The following is a 9,245-nucleotide window of genomic DNA, read 5'->3' as shown; positions in this document are numbered from 1 at the left end:
AGCATCGCTTCCTCCAGCATTGTAACAACTGGCTCTAAAATAGGCTGTGTTGTCTTGGGTTTTCAGTACCATCAAAGATCTTGAAGGAGGGAGGCACAAAACCCTTTGGGTATGGAACTGCATCAAACTCCTCTAGGTAGGGTCTACCCTTTGGAGTATATGACGAGCTCTGTGACTCTGCTAATGCCTCCCTCACTTACTTTTCTACCATTTGCTTTAACTCTTTGGATTAAGAAGCCTTTATTTCTGGATCTTGCTGGTGCTCTTCTATAGTTTCAATTACTTGTTTCTTTCCTACCACCTGAACAGGCTCGGGTTGAGAAGACTCAACCTGTGCTCGTGGTGGTAAAGGACCCTGACTTTGAAAAGAAACCATAGTGGCCATCATTTCTTCTATCTTCCTCTCCATACTTGAAATCTGCTCATCTTTTTCTTTTAATTGCTGTACAAGATGTTGAGTTAAGTCTGGCATTATGCCTTCCTCAACTGGAACATCTTGTAATACAGCGTCCTCAATCTGCTCATTATAAGATGTTGTTCTTGTTTCAACCATAAAGTCATCAGCCACTGTATCATCTAACATATCATCTCCATCTAAGTCAAAGTTCAAAGCCTCTTCCTCATCCAGATTTCTAATACTGTCTTTCAGTTCACCTATCATCTCCTCTATAGATTTTCCAGAAACATAGTTTGGATCAACAGGAACATACTTTTCACAGTCCATGTGGTCTGGAGTAGTATTCTCAACCCTCTCCTTCACTTCAAATTCACTTTCTATAGGCTTCTCAGGTGAAGCTACTACAGGAGAAGTAGACTTTTCTTTGGGTCTCCAAACCTTCTTTTCATCAGATGTCGAAGAGGGTTGGTTTGAGGATTCCAACCGCTCTACATCAGGATAAGAAGACGGAGTAGGATCCGTAGAGTGGTGCCTATCTATCCGGGGAGAAGAATGGGTATGAGAACTACGTTGAATCTTACTAGGACTCTGTGGTGGTGTAGAAGAAAGGGACAACTGATGACTGACTTTCTGTGGAACATGCTTATTACTTTTAAATCCCACTGAAGCAGCAGTCAACACAATACTGTCTGTCTTTCTACTGTATTTCCTTGGCTCCCTAGGGCATCCATCAGTGAGAGCAGAGATTGAAGTTGGTTTAAATTTTCTTTTATAATCTCTCGCTCTCGACTGACCTCCTACCCTAGTTTTAATAAGTTTTTGCATTAAGGTTTCTTCTTCAATCCTATCACTGATCAATCTTCTCATTTTTCTTAAAAATTCTTCTCTAGTTGTGGAGGACCATCAGCATAATCTTGTACTATAGCCTTTACCAAATTCTGAACATGTGTTTCCTTACTTTTTGTTGGCTCAGTGATAGACTTTCTAACAGCAGTAGGGGCTGATCGAGCAATCAACCTCGCATCTTCTTCTCCATCAGCAGCGGAGAGAAGATGGAACCTACTACCACTAAGATGTGGAGAGGTTGGAGGGATAAGCTCATTTTTCTTTGACATTCCAAGTTTTTCCATTCTCCTTTTTATACGATGATTTTTATTCCTTCTCTAAGTCTTAGTCATAATCGTCGATAAATTAGAAGATGATCCAATCTCAAACTGACTGGGTGCACTGAAAGGGACTAAACTGTTTGCTACCACAACTGACTTGACTTTTTGATCTTGACTAGATTGCTCAATCTTATCAAACACTAAAGGCTTAGGGGCTACAGGAGTAGTTTGAGACCCGCATCCCAAAGTGAATTCTAAGACAGGTTTTTGATTAGCAACCTCACTGGGTGGAATAATATTGAACTCAGGTCCACTAACAAACAATTGCAAATCCTCAAATCTTTTTCCAAACTTGATTATACTACCCTCAGCAAACGGATTATAGGACAGGTTCATGTTGTTAGACATGGAAAAGATTAATTTACCCGTCATTTTTCCTGAAATTTAAAAGAGAATTTTAATTAGATTTTGAATAATTGATTTAAATTGTAAAAGTTTAATTAATCCAGCTAAGTAAATCAATTCCTATCTCATTTCACACATATTAAGTTATAAAAAAAATATAACTGCAATATATAATATTAGGATAAGAGTAAATTTTATTTAGTGATTTAATTATAACTTTGAGATTTTGGACCCAGTGCTAACTCAAACATCAAACTACAAGAAAAATGTAACTACAGCATTCGAATAAGCATAGGGATTTATTTTACAAAAAGGTCATTACAAAGGAGCTCCTCATTAGTTTTCTAACGGGGTCCAAAATAAGACCTCTAAAATTTTTTAGATACCGGCCAAATTATTCAAGAATAAAATGAATAAAAGAACCGGTGGAAGAAAGGTAGTTACAACCTATGCCAAGCACAAGTATACTTCCGACAAAAAGGGTATAAAACACTGCTAAAGATGGAGACAGAATTGATCCCCAGCGGAGTCGCCAGAAAAACCTTGGTGGGAAAAATTGTGTATCACCACGAAGATTTTGATTTCTCCTATTTTGTAATCGAATACTGCATTGAGAATAAAGTACAGTCTCGGGAGACTGACACAATATTCTATAATGGATTCAATATAAAAATAGAATTTTCAAAATTAATATTTCTATAATCAAACACAGTTCAAAGAATAACATATTATTTCGAAAAATAAACATGAAATTCTTAAGAATATGTTTAAAAATAGAAAATAAGCCTTTTAAAAAATTTATTCATTCTTTTATTTAGATATGACAAAAAGAATATTATATCATCTTAAAAGACGAATATGACATTCTTTAAGATATCCAAAAGCAAGAATGAGTTTTATAAAATTCATTATTTCTAAAATTAAATATAACAAGCAAGAAATTATATTGTCTGAAAAGACAATAATAACATCCTGCAAGCATATTTAAGATTAGAAATAAAGTTTTTAAAGATATCTGCGTTCCCAAAGATTCTTCCCTTATTTTATATGAATAAAACAAGGTTTATTTAAAATAAAATAATAATAATAATAATAAATGAATGTCACTAAGTTTTATATGTTATATGTCTCTATCCTAAAGTGTACATGCATCCTAAGTCTAAGTTTTCTAAGACCCAGTCCTTAATTTTTGTCCTTAAATATCACTACTGTTATATAGGTGAAAATCTTTATTATCACTAACCCTTAGGACATTGCGTGCGTATAAAGCGGTTTAAGGATCTAAAAGTAAATAAAAGTAAACCTAATAAAATTGAAGTTACTATAAGAACCTAAAAGGGAAGGTTTCGTACAAACGACATCAAGGGGCCCCTAAAGGTTTTCTAAGTTTAGAATACTCACAGTCACCGGGGGCTACGACCCGGTGGTTCCGCCCGTAGCACCTCTACCCAGTTGGATAGAGGCGACTGACGCCTTTAACTCCTTGTACTTTTGTTCCCTCGAGCCATACCATTCCTCATAGTTCATGCAAATAAACATGAAAAATAGGGATTAGAAAGCACATTTAATAATTGATAATAAAAATGATCGAAATTTTTCTGAAAATAAAGACGTACCTTTCTTCGGGTGTGGGGGAGCAGTTGTGCTTGGGGGTTTGGGTGGTTTCCAAAATGCTGAGATTGAGAGAGGGTGTGGGGGATAGTTAGAACCAGCTCTAACTACACATTCTCTTTTTCATTTTAATTCAAAACAACGGCTAGGATTTTAAGGATTGATTAAAAACAAAATTTGAGTTGATTGTTATGACATATCTTAATTAAAAAAATGACATTTTATCTTTAAAATATAGGTAATTTATTTTAATAAAATTGATATATTTGTACTAAATGAAGTTAGTGAACATTTTAAATTAAATTAATTTGCATTCATTTATTTAATCAACTAATGTCATTAGCTCACGATGAGTCAAACCGCGCTAATCAGGGCCATTGAAATTGAACTCGACTTGAGTTAATTTGATTTGGTTTCGCTTTGATTGGTGAGTTGATTTAAGCTTAATAATGTATCAATTTGAATGAAAATGAATTAGATTGAGTTGATTGACCTCGACGAATTATAAATCAAGCTTCATTTGAGTTCATTTGGAGTTGAATTAAAATTGGATTGAACTTATTTTGATTTGAATTGAGTGATAGGCTCGAGTCGATGCTATGTCAGTGGGCGACCACCTAAGGGAAATCTTATGGGAGCGACATCTATACTAGGCTAGGAAGACTTAGGTACTAGAGTCGATTCCAGGGAAATTGACCTCGAACAATGAGGTCAACAGTTTTTCCACCAAATGGCATCACAAAATATCAATTATGGCTAGAACCAAAAAGTTCCTTAGTGGAATTAAATCCTTGAGATATGAATCAATATGATATGATATGATTGATAAAGCACAAATCCCTCTATTATCTAAAGTAGATTCAAATTTATCCCCTTATATAAACATTCACCCCAGGTCTTCAAGGTCTCCTTAAATGAAGCAACTCATGGCTACCGATAATGATCCTTCTGTCAGGTTGAATCAACTACCTCCTCTGACTAAGTAGACCAGGGACCACGATGATCCAGGATGACAGAACCATGAGATCTTGATCGAATCCATCATCCATCCCCTACCATCCGCTTTAAGTAAAAGATAATGAAATTTCTAATTTTAAATATCAAATCTTCGAACCTTCAAATTTCGAAATCATTAATGTCCATGCTGCTACTATACACCTGATACTATATATCTACGGATCCTACGTATTTGATTGACAACTAGCCTTAATTGAAAGTTCTCTCTCGTTATCGGGAGGGGTAATTAATTATAGGGGCTTGATCTTATAGGAAAACAGAACTCAGATTATAAAGTCCTAGTAAAATGAGGGTAAAATCTTTAGGTAGTGTCTTATCTACAAATCCATCTGCCTTCCAAAATTTATCCTGGAACTTAATTCCATTGAAACTCCTCCCCAAAATAAAAGTAGCAGGCGGAGGCTAGGGCCAAATTTTTAGATCCCACAACCACATTAGGGGAAATAACCCCATCCACTCCACCATACACCACCAAAGCAGCATCAACATCAGGAAAAATAAAATAACAAAAAGCATTAGCATGGCCATTAGCAACAAGGGAGAGAATAGGAGAATAACAAACCAACCTAACATTAATAAGGTAATCCAACACAGCAACCGATTCAACCAGAACAACAAGAGACCCTCCCAAAGAAGGCAAAATAGGAGAAACAACAACAGGCGAAAAAATACAATTAGAAGGTACAGGTAAACCGTGCACAGTAGAATCAAGATCAACAATTCCATTAGGTGCCACAACCACAGGAACAGACAGAACCATCATAGGGCCAGGGAGCACAAGAGCAACATCCCCACCTTCCCCATCAAATTATTAACAATAAGAGTATACGGAGGCAAGGCAGAGGAGTCAAGGAGAGGGTGTAGAATCTTGCAACCAGCCTTCGAATACCCCAAAGAGAAACAATGCACATAATACTCAGGGAAATCTTCTAGAACCATAGAATGAACATAACCAATGTTATCCAAGCTAATCCAAATTTTATCAGGGTAATGTTTTGTGATGCCCCAGAATCAAATAGTGAAAGGATTCGTCTGACATTCTCATCGAACTCCATTCCAGTTGCCTTGCTCGGACCTGAAAAGTTCAACCACATATAATGAGCTTACAAAGCCCAGCAGGTCACCAAAGCCTACAACTGAAATCAAAGCAAGGCGATGCTATCAATAAAGCTGTTCAATAATAAATCAATCGGCAATAATAAATCAATACAGATCGGGAAATCTATGCAATGCAATATCATATACAAACCAAAATGCGAGCAACAGATGGACGTGAACCAGAGGAGGTCGCATTATCAATTTTTAACCAAAAATAGAGCATAATCCGTGAAGAATACGTGGGGCAAAAAAATGAGGCTGAAGATTAGAGAAGGAAATCTAGATTGGGATACTAGATAGGAGATTCAACCTCAATATCTAAAGTAGGAGTCAATTTTATCAATTTCATATAGCAATTACTCACAAAATAAGACCTATGAGCAAAAAACCTACAATAATCCAAATCGCTAAAGAGTTTAATCAACACATTCCGCTGATTGAGAGCAGTGATAGAAACATTGCCATTTAGTTTTATATTTAAAAAGAAATTCCAAATGGCATCAAGAGATGGCCTTCGGCCAAGAAATTTTCTAACCATAGCAAATTCAAAAGGAGTGGCAAGAGACTGGATCTCCGCCTTTAAGATCCACAGAGCAGACATACCCCTATGCCTTAAGTTCGAGAAAGGAAATGGAAGAAGGCGACACACCAGAAAGAGCATCTTTAAATGAAAGAGAAGATGATCCATTCAAAAATCCAGGATCCCTAAAATTGGGAAGCTCCATAAAACCAAAAGAACGCAAACGATAGTGAAAATGATAAGAAATTTAGAAGAAGGAACTTCCCTGAGGTACATGAGGAGTAGCGCCCAATGCTAGAGGAGAAGAAGAGGCAGCAAGGAGCAAAAGCCAATTGGTTAGAGCATGGAGATTCCAACTCTCATTTTTTCCACACTTTTGCTTCAAATAGAAGGAATGCAAACAAGATAATGCAAGCAAAGATGCCTAATGGATTGATATATTAAGATCTAATTTTTATTTCTAATACATTTTCTCAGTTTTTCAGTGATAAATTAAGAAATAGGCAATGCTCACCTAATGATTGGCCATTTCTTTGTGATGAGGATAAATTAAACTCTTTATCATCAATTACTAGAAGCTAATTTTTCTATATAGGAGCTTAAAACTGCAATCTTCCAAATGGGTATAAACAAATCTCCTAGTTTAGATGGTATTTCTCCTGCATTATTTACATTCTATTGGGAACTTATCAAAGTAGATGTTTGGAATATTTTCAACAACTTTTTTCAATCAAGTGGCATGCCTACTTTTTTTTTTGTTGTAGAAATGCTAATTGCATTAAAAGAAGAAAAACCTAATACAAACTAGAAAGCAAAAGCAACCCTTTAAAACTATCATAATGGATATGTGATTCACTAAGTTCCATTTTAGATCCATTGGAGTGATGGAGATACCAAATAATAAAACAACCTATAAGGTTGGTTAGTATCCCAGCTTTCCCAAAAGATGGAAAATGAAACCTAGTAAAAATCACATATTTCATCATAATGATTTTAAAAATGTATAAGAAACCTATCAGCAAAACATGCAAAAAATAACAAGTTTTAAGAAAAACAAACACAACTACTAAACCAGCTATCCAATCATCAACCAAAACCCCATCAATCTTAGGGTTCTACAATCTCCAATCAAGAGTAGAAATCTCTGATGTTTCATTAACACAACCAACAACATCCACCAAGAACGAACCAATCAGCAACGACAAAGCAAAAACACCAACTGTCTCCTCAATAGTCCCAGAGTCAGCCTCTACATAAGCAAAGTCATGCAGACTAAAAATCACCCCCATATCCATCATACTGGAAAGAACAATACCATTAATCTTCCAATTTAAAGCCATAATACCGACAACCATCTCAAGAAGCCAATATCCGACCTCATCAATGCCAAAGACAACCGAACTGATAATCATGACCACTCTCTTCACATTAACGAGAGCAAAACCAAAAAACTTCAAATCCTTCAAATCTTTAACCAAGAAGATTTGATCTTCAAGGAGCAACTGAAAAAAAAGTGACCAAACAACCAATTTGTCATTAAAAATATAAACCAACAACTTCCTCAACCTGATTGATCCATGGGCAAACCATTTTGACGTTCCAGCTAAAGTTGACAAAGCAAAAAACAACTGCTCCAAATTCATTAGGCCCATTTATGGAATCAAGAAAATCCATAAATCCAAGCAATCCCGAACTCCAGTTAACATTCATAAACAAGAAATTTTCCCCAGCAATGCCACTAGGACAATCCAAAACAAAAATAGAACAAGTAATCACATCTAGGATTGCCTCAGAACTTTCACCAAAAACTTTTAAGAAAACAGGTGCCGAATTGGACTTGATCAATATCCTCATCAAAAAACCTTCGCGATTCAAACTACTAAGTATTTCCAAGATCATTTTGCCAAAATCGACAAAAAGCCAAAATCATCTCGCCTCAGAAATTGTTCCGCCAAAATCAAATTCAAATTGATCACCTTCACAAAAACAAGCGGAAGGAGATCTTTAGGCCAATATAAATCAACTTAAATCCAAAGCATCACAAAAACACCAAAATTTTAATGATCAGACAAAATCACCAAGAGCGCCAACATCTTTCACCACTCTTCACCTCTCATTCTGTTCTTCTTTCCTTCAAGAACGACATAGACGCACCAATGAAATTCAATGGCCATACAAGGACAACGGAGCTTCACCGTTCGCATAAGTTCCGTCAGAACCGCTCTTCTTTCTGACATTATATGAACCTCAGGCAGATGGAGATCTTTTGGACTCCAAAGCATTGCCAATACTCCAAGATCATAATGATCTGACAAAATCTCCAAGAGCGTCGAGATCTATCTCCACTCTTCTCCGCTCAACCAGTTCTTCTCTCTATCAAGAACGACAGAGATGCACCAAGGACCTCCGTCGGCCATACAAGGCCGATGGAGAACCACTGATCGCCTACGTTCCGTCAAAACCGCTCTGCTCTGCTCGCTCCGCTCCACTCCTCAAGATAAAGAAATACTTTCTTCAACTGGAATTCTACCTCGAACAGTTTTACATGCCTACTAATTGGAAAGATAAACTTGTTATTCTCAATCCCAAAGTTGATAATGCTTATTAGCCATCAAAATTTAGACCCATTAGTCTTTTCCAAGCCAAATATAAGATTGTTGCAAATATGATTCTAAATAGATTCAATCTCTAATTTCTGAAGAGCAAGTTGCTTATGTTCCAGATAGATCAATTTCAAACCATTTTCTTTTAGCCCAAAATTTTTTTCATAAATTTCATTTCTATACTTTCAAGAATGGTTTTATTACTTTAAAAGTAGACATGGAGCAAACATCTGATAGTATGAATTGGCAAACTTTGAAGCATCTTATGCTTACTATGAATTTTCCAAACAAATTCATAAACTGTGTAATGCAATATGTATGTTTACCTAGATTCACTGTTTTGAGTAATGGACATCTTACTGACTGGATTTCAGCTGAATGTGCTTTTAGGCAAGATTGTACTTCTCTCCTTTTCTTTTCATTCTTTGTTCAGAACTTCTATCCATAGCATTTCAACAAAATTCCATGAATCTTGGTATTAAAATATC

Source organism: Dendrobium catenatum, unplaced genomic scaffold (genome assembly GCF_001605985.2).
Source record: "Dendrobium catenatum unplaced genomic scaffold, ASM160598v2 fragScaff_scaffold_1148, whole genome shotgun sequence".
Lineage (NCBI taxonomy): Eukaryota > Viridiplantae > Streptophyta > Magnoliopsida > Asparagales > Orchidaceae > Dendrobium > Dendrobium catenatum.
Note: the sequence above shows the minus strand (reverse complement) of the source record.